At 23.1% G+C, this 22,969-nt stretch overlaps 4 long non-coding RNA genes across 5 annotated transcripts; all 4 read right to left on the bottom strand.

Moving 5' to 3' along the window:
* Positions 1-2,113: 2,113 nt before the first annotated feature.
* Positions 2,114-2,680, bottom strand: LOC127088537 (uncharacterized). Its single transcript, XR_007790418.1, has 2 exons — positions 2,536-2,680; positions 2,114-2,354 (listed from the first exon to the last, which is right to left on the bottom strand). It is a non-coding gene; the product is annotated as an uncharacterized LOC127088537 (long non-coding RNA).
* Positions 2,681-6,519: 3,839 nt separating this feature from the next.
* On the bottom strand, positions 6,520-20,188 carry LOC127088852 (uncharacterized). 2 transcript variants are annotated; one of them, XR_007790751.1, is made up of 2 exons: positions 20,116-20,188; positions 6,520-6,760 (listed from the first exon to the last, which is right to left on the bottom strand). It is a non-coding gene; the product is annotated as an uncharacterized LOC127088852 (long non-coding RNA). The 2 variants fall into 2 exon arrangements; XR_007790709.1 differs by lacking the exon at positions 20,116-20,188 and adding an exon at positions 6,942-7,086.
* LOC127088177 (uncharacterized) lies at positions 10,926-11,492 on the bottom strand. The gene is made up of 2 exons (XR_007790147.1): positions 11,348-11,492; positions 10,926-11,166 (listed from the first exon to the last, which is right to left on the bottom strand). It is a non-coding gene; the product is annotated as an uncharacterized LOC127088177 (long non-coding RNA).
* Positions 15,331-15,897, bottom strand: LOC127088747 (uncharacterized). The gene is made up of 2 exons (XR_007790616.1): positions 15,753-15,897; positions 15,331-15,571 (listed from the first exon to the last, which is right to left on the bottom strand). It is a non-coding gene; the product is annotated as an uncharacterized LOC127088747 (long non-coding RNA).
* Positions 20,189-22,969: the final 2,781 nt, after the last annotated feature.

Genomic DNA, 22,969 nt, shown 5'->3' with positions numbered 1-22,969 from the left:
ATCAATGTTTTAAAAATCGAACCGGTGAAATTTCTGGTTTAAGGTTCAATGAATTCAATTGGTTAAACATACGGTTGAACTGTTTATTAAATAAACTAATATCCATAGATATGTCACACATAATCATATGTTCACAACTTAATAAAAGAAATATTTCAAAAATCAATTACAAACTTAATACGACAATATCAATAGCATATATAATAAAACAACATAGTTGCACAATTCATTTCATCTTCATTTAAGAATAATTTGAACAAATTAAAAAATTAAAATAAAATAAGTTAAGCTAATTCAAACCAAAATTAAAATAATAGAATGTAATAACTAAAATAAAGTTCAAATAACTAAGAATACCTAAATTAAATAAGATTAAATACCAAAAATAAAGAATACAATATACTTAATTAAATATAAAAAATCGAGTTGAACTACGACAAACAAGTTAAAGTTGACAACAACAAACAATATTAACTTACACGACAATTAACATTGTGCAGGACATCTTGACTACGTTTGAAAGAGACGGCGTGATGATGATGGAGTGTAGTTGAAAGAAAAAATATAACGAAGTGACCAAACTTAGAAGTTTGTATGGATGTAAAAAAATGTAATTCTTTTTTGTGATTGGGGAATGCATGTTAAGTTTTAATATTGACTTAATTTTTAAAGTTTTTTTTTACAAAATGGTCAATTTGATGTATTTTTCTGAATCGGATGGTATAACAAATGCAACTTCGGTTATTTGGTTCGAATGATTTTGGATGGTTCAATCTAGTTTTTCTAATTTTATTCTGGTTTTGACCCACTAGCGGTTTTGAAAGTTGACCCAATCAGATTCATCGCTGGTTCCCGGACCAACCGATTGAACCGACCGGTTCGATCTGGTTTTTAAAACATTGGGTTCAAATAAATTATTTTGATACATATAAACATACAAATTGTATACAACATATCCTATTAAACTCCAACTTTTATAGATTCAATTAAGATCTCTTTCACTAGTGACGATTAATAATGTCAAATATTTTCACAACTCTTGATTTTAAAATATTATAACTCTCTTTCTAGATTTATTTTTAAAACAAATTTTAATTTTAAAATTACTTCCTGTAGAACCCATAATAATTCTTCAAGTGCAGATCATATAATCTCGATAATATTTTTATTTCATAAAATATCTTTCATAATCAATGTTACACAATAAAATAAAAATATTTACAGATGGCTTTTAGGTAGTATTTTAATAAAAATATGGGGCAACACATGGGTTTTGCTCTAGTTCTTACACATCTGTAAAAAATAACCTATAAAAACTACTCGAAAGTTAAAACAAATCATTTAATAATCTACTAAATATGTAAAGTGGAGTATTTTCTAGGTAATAAATATCAAGTTACTCTCTAACAATTTATTTTTAAATTTTTTACATTAAACTTGAATAATTCAATCTATACATTAATTGTGTCTCCTAAAATATTTTGTGTTGTTCCATTGTGTTTAATAACATGAGGTTGAGAATATCAGTCTAATTTACTAATGAAATAATTATATATTAATTAAAAATACATTATTTTCACTATATTTGATCAAATAATTTAAAGATATTTATTATAATCCAAACCACTTGATCAAATAATTTGATGATATTTTATTATAATTTAAACCCCAATATTAGCTTTTAATTATTACTTTTACAAAAATAATGGATGCCATTTGCATTTCTTATTATTAACTATTGCTAAAATATACGGTCACTAGATAACAATTTATTGGATAATTCCTTTAAACAAATAATAAATGTGATACATTAAAAAACAATTTTAATTATATTTCCACAGTCTCAATAAAAACAAAGTATCGCACCTCTTTCTTTAAAGGAATATAAATATTTTGTCATGTGAAGTTTATGGTTGATTATTTTATTAAGTTAGTGATGTTATATTTTTCATTATTTTTATAACTATAATTAAAAAATCCATAACAACTTTTTAATTAAAGAATTTTTAAATACAATAATTTAATATAAGTTTAGTGTTGAGAATTATTAAATTTTTATTCTAATTAATAAGTAGAAATTATAAAATTAAATATTTGAAATGAAATTATATCATTGATACTTCAACAAAAATTTATGTAAATTTCAGATGGAGTGTTTGTAGATAGATGTATTCAAAGAAACAAAGAAATTGTTTATTTTATATTAAAACTTTACAAATTGCAACAACATTCACCCCCTAAACACGAGCCACCTTTTGGTTTTCCCAATGATACTTTACAAAAATGGTCACACTGTTCTGGTGCAGTTGGACAAAAATTCGATATGAAGCATAATTTTCCGTTTGCTCCTGAAACTATCATTCCAATTCCATTAGAAATAATATATAAAATTGTGTTCATAAGATTGTTTTTTCTTAAACAAAAGCATATTCGATTTAATATACTCGATAGTATCCTACCATCCAAATACTTTAATTAAAAACATAACAATGAATATGAAGAAATAAAAATTGTGTTTTATAAATAGATTATTACCGGCAACCATGCGTGAAGCAAAGCAAATGATCAAGATGGTTAAAATGAGAGTCTTGTAGGATGCCATTTTGTTTTTAAATGTTGAAGTAAGCATGTTGGAAAGGCCTATTTATAAGGACTTTGGGAATTAAGTTAGAACATTAGGTTCAAGAAGTGAGCCAAAGGAGATAATTTAATTATGAAATAAGATATCATCCAGATTTTAAAAATTCTATCTTTTAATTTAAATCTTTTTATTTAGTTTTATGCTTTTTTTAAGTCGACCCAATGAATAATACATAAAATTTCCAAATATTATTTTAATTATATAATTTCTCAAATATTAAATTATTTTAGGGCTAGATTTAAATTTTTAGTAATACCAAATAATGACGGGACACATTATAGTCCAGAATTAAACACCATATAAATATACAAGTCTTATACGACATAACCTATTAAATGCCTGTGTAAAAAAAAGCCATTCAAATGTCAATTTTAATATGTTTTAATAACATCTCTTTTAGTAGTAAAACATTTTTTAGTAATTTATTAAATTGTCATGAATATTAAACAGTTTCGAAACTCAAAATAAAAAAAAATTGATAATTTTATTTCTCAATATCTTTTTAGAGTGAAATTTTATTTTCCAAATTGCTTTATGTAGATCCCATAATTAATCTACAAATGCAGAGAATTTAGTCTATATAATATCTTTATCACATCTTTTGGCTACATTGTCTTCCCCAACCAATGGTACAAAATAAAATATAATTTTTTTGAATAGTTATAATATATTATTTATATTTTCTATATTATATGGTTACAACGTGTTTCATATCCAACCGTAAAAATTAGAAACAAAACTTTTTCAGTTGTCCAAAAATCTAACAAAACCCTGTTGGAAGATTTAACTATTTTATTATTTTTTAACCACTAATTTTAACTTATTTTATAAAATTTTAATGATTCAATCTATAAAGGAATTGTATTTGATAATAATTTTTTTTATATATCATTATTGAAAATTTTAAATAGATGGAAACATATTTCAAATAGAAAATAGTCATTCTTTTTAAATATTAATGTGTAAGATATTATCAGAACAAAAGTGATCTTCTAACTAACATATAAAATAAATATAAATATATATATTAATTCTGAATAAATTTTACCTTATTTGGTTGATAATTTTTCTATATTTTCTTTAACTTAAACAACAATATTGACTTTTAAGTATTATTTTGATAAAAAATATTGGGCAACACTTAAGTTTTTCTCAATTATATGAATATTGATAAAATGAGAGAAAAAATATACTCCAAATTTAAAAAACAATCATTTGATATCCTTATTAATAAATATTAAAAATATATATATTAAAATTTATTTTTCAACTATTTATCCATAATGTAATATCTTGGCCTGAAAAATTGGTTTAAAATCCAATCACTTTTGTTTTTAATAAAAAAACTTTTCTTAATCTCATAAAGGCCATGATTGTTAAAAGTAATTTATTGTCTACTAGTAAATATTAATTTATTTATGAAAATAATTTTTTAAATTATTTTTACAAAACCTAACGATTTCTTCTATCAATGAATTGTATTTCCTCAATTAGTTCTTGTTGTGCCATTTTGGAAATTTTAACTACATGGCAATATAATTCAAATGAGAAATCTTCACTTTTATTTCAACGTTATTGTGTTTAATATTAAGAGGATAAGAACATCAGACTAACTTATAGAATAAATTAATAAATATTATTTTGAAATAAATTATGTACATTATATTTTATCAAATAATTTGTTGCTCAAATAAAATAGTTTCATACATATGAATATACAAATTTTATGTGACATATCCTATTAAATGCCAACTTTTATAGGTTCATCAATGTTTTAAAAATCGAACCGGTGAAATTTCTGGTTTAAGGTTCAATGAATTCAATTGGTTAAACATACGGTTGAACTGTTTATTAAATAAACTAATATCCATAGATATGTCACACATAATCATATGTTCACAACTTAATAAAAGAAATATTTCAAAAATCAATTACAAACTTAATACGACAATATCAATAGCATATATAATAAAACAACATAGTTGCACAATTCATTTCATCTTCATTTAAGAATAATTTGAACAAATTAAAAAATTAAAATAAAATAAGTTAAGCTAATTCAAACCAAAATTAAAATAATAGAATGTAATAACTAAAATAAAGTTCAAATAACTAAGAATACCTAAATTAAATAAGATTAAATACCAAAAATAAAGAATACAATATACTTAATTAAATATAAAAAATCGAGTTGAACTACGACAAACAAGTTAAAGTTGACAACAACAAACAATATTAACTTACACGACAATTAACATTGTGCAGGACATCTTGACTACGTTTGAAAGAGACGGCGTGATGATGATGGAGTGTAGTTGAAAGAAAAAATATAACGAAGTGACCAAACTTAGAAGTTTGTATGGATGTAAAAAAATGTAATTCTTTTTTGTGATTGGGGAATGCATGTTAAGTTTTAATATTGACTTAATTTTTAAAGTTTTTTTTTACAAAATGGTCAATTTGATGTATTTTTCTGAATCGGATGGTATAACAAATGCAACTTCGGTTATTTGGTTCGAATGATTTTGGATGGTTCAATCTAGTTTTTCTAATTTTATTCTGGTTTTGACCCACTAGCGGTTTTGAAAGTTGACCCAATCAGATTCATCGCTGGTTCCCGGACCAACCGATTGAACCGACCGGTTCGATCTGGTTTTTAAAACATTGGGTTCAAATAAATTATTTTGATACATATAAACATACAAATTGTATACAACATATCCTATTAAACTCCAACTTTTATAGATTCAATTAAGATCTCTTTCACTAGTGACGATTAATAATGTCAAATATTTTCACAACTCTTGATTTTAAAATATTATAACTCTCTTTCTAGATTTATTTTTAAAACAAATTTTAATTTTAAAATTACTTCCGGTAGAACCCATAATAATTCTTCAAGTGCAGATCATATAATCTCGATAATATTTTTATTTCATAAAATATCTTTCATAATCAATGTTACACAATAAAATAAAAATATTTACAGATGGCTTTTAGGTAGTATTTTAATAAAAATATGGGGCAACACATGGGTTTTGCTCTAGTTCTTACACATCTGTAAAAAATAACCTATAAAAACTACTCGAAAGTTAAAACAAATCATTTAATAATCTACTAAATATGTAAAGTGGAGTATTTTCTAGGTAATAAATATCAAGTTACTCTCTAACAATTTATTTTTAAATTTTTTACATTAAACTTGAATAATTCAATCTATACATTAATTGTGTCTCCTAAAATATTTTGTGTTGTTCCATTGTGTTTAATAACATGAGGTTGAGAATATCAGTCTAATTTACTAATGAAATAATTATATATTAATTAAAAATACATTATTTTCACTATATTTGATCAAATAATTTAAAGATATTTATTATAATCCAAACCACTTGATCAAATAATTTGATGATATTTTATTATAATTTAAACCCCAATATTAGCTTTTAATTATTACTTTTACAAAAATAATGGATGCCATTTGCATTTCTTATTATTAACTATTGCTAAAATATACGGTCACTAGATAACAATTTATTGGATAATTCCTTTAAACAAATAATAAATGTGATACATTAAAAAACAATTTTAATTATATTTCCACAGTCTCAATAAAAACAAAGTATCGCACCTCTTTCTTTAAAGGAATATAAATATTTTGTCATGTGAAGTTTATGGTTGATTATTTTATTAAGTTAGTGATGTTATATTTTTCATTATTTTTATAACTATAATTAAAAAATCCATAACAACTTTTTAATTAAAGAATTTTTAAATACAATAATTTAATATAAGTTTAGTGTTGAGAATTATTAAATTTTTATTCTAATTAATAAGTAGAAATTATAAAATTAAATATTTGAAATGAAATTATATCATTGATACTTCAACAAAAATTTATGTAAATTTCAGATGGAGTGTTTGTAGATAGATGTATTCAAAGAAACAAAGAAATTGTTTATTTTATATTAAAACTTTACAAATTGCAACAACATTCACCCCCTAAACACGAGCCACCTTTTGGTTTTCCCAATGATACTTTACAAAAATGGTCACACTGTTCTGGTGCAGTTGGACAAAAATTCGATATGAAGCATAATTTTCCGTTTGCTCCTGAAACTATCATTCCAATTCCATTAGAAATAATATATAAAATTGTGTTCATAAGATTGTTTTTTCTTAAACAAAAGCATATTCGATTTAATATACTCGATAGTATCCTACCATCCAAATACTTTAATTAAAAACATAACAATGAATATGAAGAAATAAAAATTGTGTTTTATAAATAGATTATTACCGGCAACCATGCGTGAAGCAAAGCAAATGATCAAGATGGTTAAAATGAGAGTCTTGTAGGATGCCATTTTGTTTTTAAATGTTGAAGTAAGCATGTTGGAAAGGCCTATTTATAAGGACTTTGGGAATTAAGTTAGAACATTAGGTTCAAGAAGTGAGCCAAAGGAGATAATTTAATTATGAAATAAGATATCATCCAGATTTTAAAAATTCTATCTTTTAATTTAAATCTTTTTATTTAGTTTTATGCTTTTTTTAAGTCGACCCAATGAATAATACATAAAATTTCCAAATATTATTTTAATTATATAATTTCTCAAATATTAAATTATTTTAGGGCTAGATTTAAATTTTTAGTAATACCAAATAATGACGGGACACATTATAGTCCAGAATTAAACACCATATAAATATACAAGTCTTATACGACATAACCTATTAAATGCCTGTGTAAAAAAAAGCCATTCAAATGTCAATTTTAATATGTTTTAATAACATCTCTTTTAGTAGTAAAACATTTTTTAGTAATTTATTAAATTGTCATGAATATTAAACAGTTTCGAAACTCAAAATAAAAAAAAATTGATAATTTTATTTCTCAATATCTTTTTAGAGTGAAATTTTATTTTCCAAATTGCTTTATGTAGATCCCATAATTAATCTACAAATGCAGAGAATTTAGTCTATATAATATCTTTATCACATCTTTTGGCTACATTGTCTTCCCCAACCAATGGTACAAAATAAAATATAATTTTTTTGAATAGTTATAATATATTATTTATATTTTCTATATTATATGGTTACAACGTGTTTCATATCCAACCGTAAAAATTAGAAACAAAACTTTTTCAGTTGTCCAAAAATCTAACAAAACCCTGTTGGAAGATTTAACTATTTTATTATTTTTTAACCACTAATTTTAACTTATTTTATAAAATTTTAATGATTCAATCTATAAAGGAATTGTATTTGATAATAATTTTTTTATATATCATTATTGAAAATTTTAAATAGATGGAAACATATTTCAAATAGAAAATAGTCATTCTTTTTAAATATTAATGTGTAAGATATTATCAGAACAAAAGTGATCTTCTAACTAACATATAAAATAAATATAAATATATATATTAATTCTGAATAAATTTTACCTTATTTGGTTGATAATTTTTCTATATTTTCTTTAACTTAAACAACAATATTGACTTTTAAGTATTATTTTGATAAAAAATATTGGGCAACACTTAAGTTTTTCTCAATTATATGAATATTGATAAAATGAGAGAAAAAATATACTCCAAATTTAAAAAACAATCATTTGATATCCTTATTAATAAATATTAAAAATATATATATTAAAATTTATTTTTCAACTATTTATCCATAATGTAATATCTTGGCCTGAAAAATTGGTTTAAAATCCAATCACTTTTGTTTTTAATAAAAAAACTTTTCTTAATCTCATAAAGGCCATGATTGTTAAAAGTAATTTATTGTCTACTAGTAAATATTAATTTATTTATGAAAATAATTTTTTAAATTATTTTTACAAAACCTAACGATTTCTTCTATCAATGAATTGTATTTCCTCAATTAGTTCTTGTTGTGCCATTTTGGAAATTTTAACTACATGGCAATATAATTCAAATGAGAAATCTTCACTTTTATTTCAACGTTATTGTGTTTAATATTAAGAGGATAAGAACATCAGACTAACTTATAGAATAAATTAATAAATATTATTTTGAAATAAATTATGTACATTATATTTTATCAAATAATTTGTTGCTCAAATAAAATAGTTTCATACATATGAATATACAAATTTTATGTGACATATCCTATTAAATGCCAACTTTTATAGGTTCATCAATGTTTTAAAAATCGAACCGGTGAAATTTCTGGTTTAAGGTTCAATGAATTCAATTGGTTAAACATACGGTTGAACTGTTTATTAAATAAACTAATATCCATAGATATGTCACACATAATCATATGTTCACAACTTAATAAAAGAAATATTTCAAAAATCAATTACAAACTTAATACGACAATATCAATAGCATATATAATAAAACAACATAGTTGCACAATTCATTTCATCTTCATTTAAGAATAATTTGAACAAATTAAAAAATTAAAATAAAATAAGTTAAGCTAATTCAAACCAAAATTAAAATAATAGAATGTAATAACTAAAATAAAGTTCAAATAACTAAGAATACCTAAATTAAATAAGATTAAATACCAAAAATAAAGAATACAATATACTTAATTAAATATAAAAAATCGAGTTGAACTACGACAAACAAGTTAAAGTTGACAACAACAAACAATATTAACTTACACGACAATTAACATTGTGCAGGACATCTTGACTACGTTTGAAAGAGACGGCGTGATGATGATGGAGTGTAGTTGAAAGAAAAAATATAACGAAGTGACCAAACTTAGAAGTTTGTATGGATGTAAAAAAATGTAATTCTTTTTTGTGATTGGGGAATGCATGTTAAGTTTTAATATTGACTTAATTTTTAAAGTTTTTTTTTACAAAATGGTCAATTTGATGTATTTTTCTGAATCGGATGGTATAACAAATGCAACTTCGGTTATTTGGTTCGAATGATTTTGGATGGTTCAATCTAGTTTTTCTAATTTTATTCTGGTTTTGACCCACTAGCGGTTTTGAAAGTTGACCCAATCAGATTCATCGCTGGTTCCCGGACCAACCGATTGAACCGACCGGTTCGATCTGGTTTTTAAAACATTGGGTTCAAATAAATTATTTTGATACATATAAACATACAAATTGTATACAACATATCCTATTAAACTCCAACTTTTATAGATTCAATTAAGATCTCTTTCACTAGTGACGATTAATAATGTCAAATATTTTCACAACTCTTGATTTTAAAATATTATAACTCTCTTTCTAGATTTATTTTTAAAACAAATTTTAATTTTAAAATTACTTCCGGTAGAACCCATAATAATTCTTCAAGTGCAGATCATATAATCTCGATAATATTTTTATTTCATAAAATATCTTTCATAATCAATGTTACACAATAAAATAAAAATATTTACAGATGGCTTTTAGGTAGTATTTTAATAAAAATATGGGGCAACACATGGGTTTTGCTCTAGTTCTTACACATCTGTAAAAAAATAACCTATAAAAACTACTCGAAAGTTAAAACAAATCATTTAATAATCTACTAAATATGTAAAGTGGAGTATTTTCTAGGTAATAAATATCAAGTTACTCTCTAACAATTTATTTTTAAATTTTTTACATTAAACTTGAATAATTCAATCTATACATTAATTGTGTCTCCTAAAATATTTTGTGTTGTTCCATTGTGTTTAATAACATGAGGTTGAGAATATCAGTCTAATTTACTAATGAAATAATTATATATTAATTAAAAATACATTATTTTCACTATATTTGATCAAATAATTTAAAGATATTTATTATAATCCAAACCACTTGATCAAATAATTTGATGATATTTTATTATAATTTAAACCCCAATATTAGCTTTTAATTATTACTTTTACAAAAATAATGGATGCCATTTGCATTTCTTATTATTAACTATTGCTAAAATATACGGTCACTAGATAACAATTTATTGGATAATTCCTTTAAACAAATAATAAATGTGATACATTAAAAAACAATTTTAATTATATTTCCACAGTCTCAATAAAAACAAAGTATCGCACCTCTTTCTTTAAAGGAATATAAATATTTTGTCATGTGAAGTTTATGGTTGATTATTTTATTAAGTTAGTGATGTTATATTTTTCATTATTTTTATAACTATAATTAAAAAATCCATAACAACTTTTTAATTAAAGAATTTTTAAATACAATAATTTAATATAAGTTTAGTGTTGAGAATTATTAAATTTTTATTCTAATTAATAAGTAGAAATTATAAAATTAAATATTTGAAATGAAATTATATCATTGATACTTCAACAAAAATTTATGTAAATTTCAGATGGAGTGTTTGTAGATAGATGTATTCAAAGAAACAAAGAAATTGTTTATTTTATATTAAAACTTTACAAATTGCAACAACATTCACCCCCTAAACACGAGCCACCTTTTGGTTTTCCCAATGATACTTTACAAAAATGGTCACACTGTTCTGGTGCAGTTGGACAAAAATTCGATATGAAGCATAATTTTCCGTTTGCTCCTGAAACTATCATTCCAATTCCATTAGAAATAATATATAAAATTGTGTTCATAAGATTGTTTTTTCTTAAACAAAAGCATATTCGATTTAATATACTCGATAGTATCCTACCATCCAAATACTTTAATTAAAAACATAACAATGAATATGAAGAAATAAAAATTGTGTTTTATAAATAGATTATTACCGGCAACCATGCGTGAAGCAAAGCAAATGATCAAGATGGTTAAAATGAGAGTCTTGTAGGATGCCATTTTGTTTTTAAATGTTGAAGTAAGCATGTTGGAAAGGCCTATTTATAAGGACTTTGGGAATTAAGTTAGAACATTAGGTTCAAGAAGTGAGCCAAAGGAGATAATTTAATTATGAAATAAGATATCATCCAGATTTTAAAAATTCTATCTTTTAATTTAAATCTTTTTATTTAGTTTTATGCTTTTTTTAAGTCGACCCAATGAATAATACATAAAATTTCCAAATATTATTTTAATTATATAATTTCTCAAATATTAAATTATTTTAGGGCTAGATTTAAATTTTTAGTAATACCAAATAATGACGGGACACATTATAGTCCAGAATTAAACACCATATAAATATACAAGTCTTATACGACATAACCTATTAAATGCCTGTGTAAAAAAAAGCCATTCAAATGTCAATTTTAATATGTTTTAATAACATCTCTTTTAGTAGTAAAACATTTTTTAGTAATTTATTAAATTGTCATGAATATTAAACAGTTTCGAAACTCAAAATAAAAAAAAATTGATAATTTTATTTCTCAATATCTTTTTAGAGTGAAATTTTATTTTCCAAATTGCTTTATGTAGATCCCATAATTAATCTACAAATGCAGAGAATTTAGTCTATATAATATCTTTATCACATCTTTTGGCTACATTGTCTTCCCCAACCAATGGTACAAAATAAAATATAATTTTTTTGAATAGTTATAATATATTATTTATATTTTCTATATTATATGGTTACAACGTGTTTCATATCCAACCGTAAAAATTAGAAACAAAACTTTTTCAGTTGTCCAAAAATCTAACAAAACCCTGTTGGAAGATTTAACTATTTTATTATTTTTTAACCACTAATTTTAACTTATTTTATAAAATTTTAATGATTCAATCTATAAAGGAATTGTATTTGATAATAATTTTTTTATATATCATTATTGAAAATTTTAAATAGATGGAAACATATTTCAAATAGAAAATAGTCATTCTTTTTAAATATTAATGTGTAAGATATTATCAGAACAAAAGTGATCTTCTAACTAACATATAAAATAAATATAAATATATATATTAATTCTGAATAAATTTTACCTTATTTGGTTGATAATTTTTCTATATTTTCTTTAACTTAAACAACAATATTGACTTTTAAGTATTATTTTGATAAAAAATATTGGGCAACACTTAAGTTTTTCTCAATTATATGAATATTGATAAAATGAGAGAAAAAATATACTCCAAATTTAAAAAACAATCATTTGATATCCTTATTAATAAATATTAAAAATATATATATTAAAATTTATTTTTCAACTATTTATCCATAATGTAATATCTTGGCCTGAAAAATTGGTTTAAAATCCAATCACTTTTGTTTTTAATAAAAAAACTTTTCTTAATCTCATAAAGGCCATGATTGTTAAAAGTAATTTATTGTCTACTAGTAAATATTAATTTATTTATGAAAATAATTTTTTAAATTATTTTTACAAAACCTAACGATTTCTTCTATCAATGAATTGTATTTCCTCAATTAGTTCTTGTTGTGCCATTTTGGAAATTTTAACTACATGGCAATATAATTCAAATGAGAAATCTTCACTTTTATTTCAACGTTATTGTGTTTAATATTAAGAGGATAAGAACATCAGACTAACTTATAGAATAAATTAATAAATATTATTTTGAAATAAATTATGTACATTATATTTTATCAAATAATTTGTTGCTCAAATAAAATAGTTTCATACATATGAATATACAAATTTTATGTGACATATCCTATTAAATGCCAACTTTTATAGGTTCATCAATGTTTTAAAAATCGAACCGGTGAAATTTCTGGTTTAAGGTTCAATGAATTCAATTGGTTAAACATACGGTTGAACTGTTTATTAAATAAACTAATATCCATAGATATGTCACACATAATCATATGTTCACAACTTAATAAAAGAAATATTTCAAAAATCAATTACAAACTTAATACGACAATATCAATAGCATATATAATAAAACAACATAGTTGCACAATTCATTTCATCTTCATTTAAGAATAATTTGAACAAATTAAAAAATTAAAATAAAATAAGTTAAGCTAATTCAAACCAAAATTAAAATAATAGAATGTAATAACTAAAATAAAGTTCAAATAACTAAGAATACCTAAATTAAATAAGATTAAATACCAAAAATAAAGAATACAATATACTTAATTAAATATAAAAAATCGAGTTGAACTACGACAAACAAGTTAAAGTTGACAACAACAAACAATATTAACTTACACGACAATTAACATTGTGCAGGACATCTTGACTACGTTTGAAAGAGACGGCGTGATGATGATGGAGTGTAGTTGAAAGAAAAAATATAACGAAGTGACCAAACTTAGAAGTTTGTATGGATGTAAAAAAATGTAATTCTTTTTTGTGATTGGGGAATGCATGTTAAGTTTTAATATTGACTTAATTTTTAAAGTTTTTTTTTACAAAATGGTCAATTTGATGTATTTTTCTGAATCGGATGGTATAACAAATGCAACTTCGGTTATTTGGTTCGAATGATTTTGGATGGTTCAATCTAGTTTTTCTAATTTTATTCTGGTTTTGACCCACTAGCGGTTTTGAAAGTTGACCCAATCAGATTCATCGCTGGTTCCCGGACCAACCGATTGAACCGACCGGTTCGATCTGGTTTTTAAAACATTGGGTTCAAATAAATTATTTTGATACATATAAACATACAAATTGTATACAACATATCCTATTAAACTCCAACTTTTATAGATTCAATTAAGATCTCTTTCACTAGTGACGATTAATAATGTCAAATATTTTCACAACTCTTGATTTTAAAATATTATAACTCTCTTTCTAGATTTATTTTTAAAACAAATTTTAATTTTAAAATTACTTCCGGTAGAACCCATAATAATTCTTCAAGTGCAGATCATATAATCTCGATAATATTTTTATTTCATAAAATATCTTTCATAATCAATGTTACACAATAAAATAAAAATATTTACAGATGGCTTTTAGGTAGTATTTTAATAAAAATATGGGGCAACACATGGGTTTTGCTCTAGTTCTTACACATCTGTAAAAAAATAACCTATAAAAACTACTCGAAAGTTAAAACAAATCATTTAATAATCTACTAAATATGTAAAGTGGAGTATTTTCTAGGTAATAAATATCAAGTTACTCTCTAACAATTTATTTTTAAATTTTTTACATTAAACTTGAATAATTCAATCTATACATTAATTGTGTCTCCTAAAATATTTTGTGTTGTTCCATTGTGTTTAATAACATGAGGTTGAGAATATCAGTCTAATTTACTAATGAAATAATTATATATTAATTAAAAATACATTATTTTCACTATATTTGATCAAATAATTTAAAGATATTTATTATAATCCAAACCACTTGATCAAATAATTTGATGATATTTTATTATAATTTAAACCCCAATATTAGCTTTTAATTATTACTTTTACAAAAATAATGGATGCCATTTGCATTTCTTATTATTAACTATTGCTAAAATATACGGTCACTAGATAACAATTTATTGGATAATTCCTTTAAACAAATAATAAATGTGATACATTAAAAAACAATTTTAATTATATTTCCACAGTCTCAATAAAAACAAAGTATCGCACCTCTTTCTTTAAAGGAATATAAATATTTTGTCATGTGAAGTTTATGGTTGATTATTTTATTAAGTTAGTGATGTTATATTTTTCATTATTTTATAACTATAATTAAAAAATCCATAACAACTTTTTAATTAAAGAATTTTTAAATACAATAATTTAATATAAGTTTAGTGTTGAGAATTATTAAATTTTTATTCTAATTAATAAGTAGAAATTATAAAATTAAATATTTGAAATGAAATTATATCATTGATACTTCAACAAAAATTTATGTAAATTTCAGATGGAGTGTTTGTAGATAGATGTATTCAAAGAAACAAAGAAATTGTTTATTTTATATTAAAACTTTACAAATTGCAACAACATTCACCCCCTAAACACGAGCCACCTTTTGGTTTTCCCAATGATACTTTACAAAAATGGTCACACTGTTCTGGTGCAGTTGGACAAAAATTCGATATGAAGCATAATTTTCCGTTTGCTCCTGAAACTATCATTCCAATTCCATTAGAAATAATATATAAAATTGTGTTCATAAGATTGTTTTTTCTTAAACAAAAGCATATTCGATTTAATATACTCGATAGTATCCTACCATCCAAATACTTTAATTAAAAACATAACAATGAATATGAAGAAATAAAAATTGTGTTTTATAAATAGATTATTACCGGCAACCATGCGTGAAGCAAAGCAAATGATCAAGATGGTTAAAATGAGAGTCTTGTAGGATGCCATTTTGTTTTTAAATGTTGAAGTAAGCATGTTGGAAAGGCCTATTTATAAGGACTTTGGGAATTAAGTTAGAACATTAGGTTCAAGAAGTGAGCCAAAGGAGATAATTTAATTATGAAATAAGATATCATCCAGATTTTAAAATTCTATCTTTTAATTTAAATCTTTTTATTTAGTTTTATGCTTTTTTTAAGTCGACCCAATGAATAATACATAAAATTTCCAAATATTATTTTAATTATATAATTTCTCAAATATTAAATTATTTAGGGCTAGATTTAAATTTTTAGTAATACCAAATAATGACGGGACACATTATAGTCCAGAATTAAACACCATATAAATATACAAGTCTTATACGACATAACCTATTAAATGCCTGTGTAAAAAAAAGCCATTCAAATGTCAATTTAATATGTTTTAATAACATCTCTTTTAGTAGTAAAACATTTTTTAGTAATTTATTAAATTGTCATGAATATTAAACAGTTTCGAAACTCAAAATAAAAAAAAATTGATAATTTTATTTCTCAATATCTTTTTAGAGTGAAATTTTATTTTCCAAATTGCTTTATGTAGATCCCATAATTAATCTACAAATGCAGAGAATTTAGTCTATATAATATCTTATCACATCTTTTGGCTACATTGTCTTCCCCAACCAATGGTACAAAATAAAATATAATTTTTTTGAATAGTTATAATATATATTATATTTTCTATATTATATGGTTACAACGTGTTTCATATCCAACCGTAAAAATTAGAAACAAAACTTTTTCAGTTGTCCAAAAATCTAACAAAACCCTGTTGGAAGATTTAACTATTTTATTATTTTTTAACCACTAATTTTAACTTATTTTATAAAATTTTAATGATTCAATCTATAAAGGAATTGTATTTGATAATAATTTTTTTATATATCATTATTGAAAATTTTAAATAGATGGAAACATATTTCAAATAGAAAATAGTCATTCTTTTTAAATATTAATGTGTAAGATATTATCAGAACAAAAGTGATCTTCTAACTAACATATAAATAAATATAAATATATATATTAATTCTGAATAAATTTTACCTTATTTGGTTGATAATTTTTCTATATTTCTTTAACTTAAACAACAATATTGACTTTTAAGTATTATTTTGATAAAAAATATTGGGCAACACTTAAGTTTTTCTCAATTATATGAATATTGATAAAATGAGAGAAAAAATATACTCCAAATTTAAAAAACAATCATTTGATATCCTTATTAATAAATATTAAAATATATATATTAAAATTTATTTTTCAACTATTTATCCATAATGTAATATCTTGGCCTGAAAAATGGTTTAAAATCCAATCACTTTTTGTTTTAATAAAAAAACTTTCTTAATCTCATAAAGGCCATGATTGTTAAAAGTAATTTATTGTCTACTAGTAAATATTAATTTATTTATGAAATAATTTTTTAAATTATTTTTACAAAACCTAACGATTTCTTCTATCAATGAATTGTATTTCCTCAATTAGTTCTTGTTGTGCCATTTTGGAAATTTTAACTACATGGCAATATAATTCAAATGAGAAATCTTCACTTTTATTTCAACGTTATTGTGTTTAATATTAAGAGGATAAGAACATCAGACTAACTTATAGAATAAATTAATAAATATTATTTTGAAATAAATTATGTACAATATTTTATCAAATAATTTGTTGCTCAAATAAAATAGTTTCATACATATGAATATACAAATTTTATGTGACATATCCTATTAAATGCCAACTTTTATAGGTTCATCAATGTTTTAAAAATCGAACGGTGAAATTTCTGGTTTAAGGTTCAATGAATTCAATTGGTTAAACATACGGTTGAACTGTTTATTAAATAAACTAATATCCATAGATATGTCACACATAATCATATGTTCACAACTTAATAAAAGAAATATTTCAAAAATCAATTACAAACTTAATACGACAATATCAATAGCATATAATAAAACAACATAGTTGCACAATTCATTTCATCTTCATTTAAGAATAATTTGAACAAATTAAAAAATAAAATAAAATAAGTTAAGCTAATTCAAACCAAAATTAAAATAATAGAATGTAATAACTAAAATAAAGTTCAAATAACTAAGAATACCTAAATTAAATAAGATAAATACCAAAAATAAAGAATACAATATACTTAATTAAATATAAAAATCGAGTTGAACTACGACAAACAAGTAAAGTTGACAACAACAAACAATATTAACTTACACGACAATTAACATTGTGCAGGACATTGACTACGTTGAAAGAGACGGCGTGATGATGATGGAGTGTAGTTGAAAGAAAAAAATAAACGAAGTGACCAAACTTAGAAGTTTGATGGATGTAAAAAAATGTAATTCTTTTTGTGATTGGGGAATGCATGTTAAGTTTTAATATTGACTTAATTTTTAAAGTTTTTTTTTACAAAATGGTCAATTGATGTATTTTTCTGAATCGGATGGTATAACAAATGCAACTTCGGTTATTTGGTTCGAATGATTTTGGATGGTTCAATCTAGTTTTTCTAATTTTATTCTGGTTTTGACCCACTAGCGGTTTTGAAAGTTGACCCAATCAGATTCATCGCTGGTTCCCGGACCAACCGATTGAACCGACCGGTTCGATCTGGTTTTTAAAACATTGGGTTCAAATAATTATTTTGATACATATAAACATACAAAGTATAACAACATATCCTATTAAACTCCAACTTTTATAGATTCAATTAAGATCTCTTTCACTAGTGACGATTAATAATGTCAAATATTTTCACAACTCTTGATTTTAAATATTATAACTCTCTTTCTAGATTTATTTTTAAAACAAATTTTAATTTTAAAATTACTTCGGTAGAACCCATAATAATTCTTCAAGTGCAGATCATATAATCTCGATAATATTTTTATTTCATAAAATATCTTTCATAATCAATGTTACACAATAAATAAAAATATTTACAGATGGCTTTTAGGTAGTATTTTAAAAAAATATGGGGCAACACATGGGGTTTGCTCTAGTTCTTACACATCTGTAAAAAAAATAACCTATAAAAACTACTCGAAAAGTTAAAACAAATCATTTAATAATCTACTAAATATGTAAAGTGGAGTATTTTCTAGGTAATAAATATCAAGTTACTCTCTAACAATTTATTTTAAATTTTTTACATTAAACTTGAATAATTCAATCTATACATTAATTGTGTCTCCTAAAATATTTTGTGTTGTTCCATTGTGTTTAATAACATGAGGTTGAGAATATCAGTCTAATTTACTAATGAAATAATTATATATTAATTAAAAATACATTATTTTCACTATATTTGATCAAATAATTTAAAGATATTTATTATAATCCAAACCACTTGATCAAATAATTTGATGATATTTTATTATAATTTAAACCCCAATATTAGCTTTTAATTATTACTTTTACAAAAATAATGGATGCCATTTGCATTTCTTATTATTAACTATTGCTAAAATATACGGTCACTAGATAACAATTATTGGATAATTCCTTTAAACAAATAATAAATGTGATACATTAAAAAACAATTTTAATTATATTTCCACAGTCTCAATAAAAACAAAGTATCGCACCTCTTTCTTTAAGGAATATAAATATTTTGTCATGTGAAGTTTATGGTTGATATTTTATTAAGTTAGTGATGTTATATTTTTCATTTTTTTATAACTATAATAAAAAATCCATAACAACTTTTAATTAAAGAATTTTAAATACAATAATTTAATATAAGTTTAGTGTTGAGAATTATTAAATTTTTATTCTAATTAATAAGTAGAAATTATAAAATAAATATTTGAAATGAAATTATATCATTGATACTTCAACAAAAATTTATGTAAATTTCAGATGGAGTGTTTGTAGATAGATGTATTCAAAGAAAGAAACAAAGAAATTGTTTATTTTATATTAAAACTTTACAAATTGCAACAACATTCACCCCTAAACACGAGCCCCTTTGGTTTTCCCAATGATACTTTACAAAAATGGTCACACTGTTCTGGTGCAGTTGGACAAAAATTCGATATGAAGCATAATTTTCCGTTTGCTCCTGAAACTATCATTCCAATTCCATTAGAAATAATATATAAAATTGTGTTCATAGATTGTTTTTCTAAACAAAAGCATATTCGATTTAATATACTCGATAGTATCCTACCATCCAAATACTTAATTAAAAACATAACAATGAATATGAAGAAATAAAAATTGTGTTTTATAAATAGATTATTACCGGCAACCATGCGTGAAGCAAAGCAAATGATCAAGATGGTTAAAATGAGAGTCTTGTAGGATGCCATTTGTTTTTAAATGTTGAAGTAAGCATGTTGGAAAGGCCTATTTATAAGGACTTTGGGAATTAAGTTAGAACATTAGGTTCAAGAAGTGAGCAAAGGAGATAATTAATTATGAAATAAGATATCATCCAGATTTAAAAATTCTATCTTTTAATTTAAATCTTTTTATTTAGTTTATGCTTTTTTTAAGTCGACCCAATGAATAATACATAAAATTTCCAAATATTATTTTAATTATATAATTTCTCAAATATTAAATTATTTTAGGGCTAGATTTAAATTTTTAGTAATACCAAATAATGACGGGACACATTATAGTCCAGAATTAAACACCATATAAATATACAAGTCTTATACGACATAACCTATTAAATGCCTGTGTAAAAAAAAGCCATTCAAATGTCAATTTAATATGTTTTAATAACATCTCTTTTAGTAGTAAAACATTTTTTAGTAATTTATAAATTGTCATGAATATTAAACAGTTTCGAAACTCAAAATAAAAAAAAAAATTGATAATTTTATTTCTCAATATCTTTTAGAGTGAAATTTTATTTTCCAAATTGCTTTATGTAGATCCCATAATTAATCTACAAATGCAGAGAATTTAGTCTATATAATATCTTTATCACATCTTTTGGCTACATTGTCTTCCCAACCAATGGTACAAAATAAAATAATTTTTTTTTTGAATAGTTAAATTTTATTTATATTTCTATATATATGGTTACAACGTGTTTCATATCCAACCGTAAAAATTAGAAACAAAACTTTTTCAGTTGTCCAAAAATCTAACAAAACCCTGTTGGAAGATTTAACTATTTATTATTTTTTAACCACTAATTTTAACTTATTTTATAAAATTTTAATGATTCAATCTATAAAGGAATTGTATTTGATAATAATTTTTTTTATATATCATTATTGAAAATTTTAAATAGATGGAAACATATTTCAAATAGAAAATAGTCATTCTTTTTAAATATTAATGTGTAAGATTTATCAGAACAAAAGTGATCTTCTAACTAACATATAAAATAAATATAAATATATATAATTCTGAATAAATTTTACCTTATTTGGTTGATAATTTTTCTATATTTTCTTTAACTTAAACAACATATTGACTTTAAGTATTATTTTGATAAAAAATATTGGGCAACACTTAAGTTTTTCTCAATTATATGAATATTGATAAAATGAGAGAAAAAATATACTCCAAATTTTAAAAAACAATCATTTGATATCCTTATTAATAAATATTAAAAATATATATTAAAATTTATTTTTCAACTATTTATCCATATGTAATATCTTGGCCTGAAAAATTGGTTTAAAATCCAATCACTTTTGTTTTTAATAAAAAAAACTTTCTTAATCTCATAAAGGCCATGATTGTTAAAAGTAATTTATTGTCTACTAGTAAATATTAATTTATTTATGAAAATAATTTTTTAAATTATTTTTACAAAACCTAACGATTTCTTCTATCAATGAATTGTATTCCTCAATTAGTTCTTGTTGTGCCATTTTGGAAATTTTAACTACATGGCAATATAATTCAAATGAGAATCTTCACTTTTATTTCAACGTTATTGTGTTTAATATTAAGAGGATAAGAACATCAGACTAACTTATAGAATAAATTAATAAATATTATTTTGAAATAAAATATGTACATTATATTTATCAAATAATTGTTGCTCAAATAAAATAGTTTCATACATATGAATATACAAATTTATGGACATATCCTATTAAATGCCAACTTTTATAGGTTCATCAATGTTTTAAAAATCGAACCGGTGAAATTTCTGGTTTAAGGTTCAATGAATTCAATTGGTTAAACATACGGTTGAACTGTTTATTAAATAAACTAATATCCATAGATATGTCACACATAATCATATGTTCACAACTTAATAAAAAGAAATATTTCAAAAATCAATTACAAACTTAATACGACAATATCAATAGCATATATAATAAAACAACATAGTTGCACAATTCATTTCATCTTCATTAAGAATTTGAACAAATTAAAAAATTAAATTAAAATAAGTAAGCTAATTCAAACCAAAATTAAAATAATAGAATGTAATACTAAAATAAAGTTCAAATAACTAAGAAACCTAAATTAAATAAGATTAAATACCAAAAATAAAGAATACAATATACTTAATTAAATATAAAAAATCGAGTTGAACTACGACAAAAAAGTTAAAGTTGACAACAACAAACAATATTAACTTACACGACAATTAACATTGTGCAGGACATCTTGACTACGTTTGAAAGAGACGGCGCGTGATGATGATGGAGTGTAGTTGAAAGAAAAAAATATAACGAAGTGACCAAACTTAGAAGTTTGTATGGATGTAAAAAAATGTAATTCTTTTTGTGATGGGGGGAATGCATGTTAAGTTTTAATATTGACTTAATTTTAAAGTTTTTTTTTACAAAATGGTCAATTTGATGTATTTTCTGAATCGGATGGTATAACAATGCAACTTCGGTTATTTGGTTCGAATGATTTTGATGGTTCAATCTAGTTTTTCATTTTATTCTGGTTTTGACCCACTAGCGGTTTTGAAAGTTGACCCAATCAGATTCATCGCTGGTTCCGGACAACCGATTGAACCGACCGGTTCGATCGGGTTTTTAAAACATTGGGTTCAAATAAATTATTTTGATAAATATAAACATACAAATTGTATACAACATATCCTATTAAACTCCAACTTTATAGATTCAATTAAGATCTCTTTCACTAGTGACGATTAATAATGT

Source organism: Lathyrus oleraceus, chromosome 1 (assembly GCF_024323335.1).
Source record: "Lathyrus oleraceus cultivar Zhongwan6 chromosome 1, CAAS_Psat_ZW6_1.0, whole genome shotgun sequence".
Lineage (NCBI taxonomy): Eukaryota > Viridiplantae > Streptophyta > Magnoliopsida > Fabales > Fabaceae > Lathyrus > Lathyrus oleraceus.
Note: the sequence above shows the minus strand (reverse complement) of the source record. Positions and strands in the feature narration are given on the sequence as shown.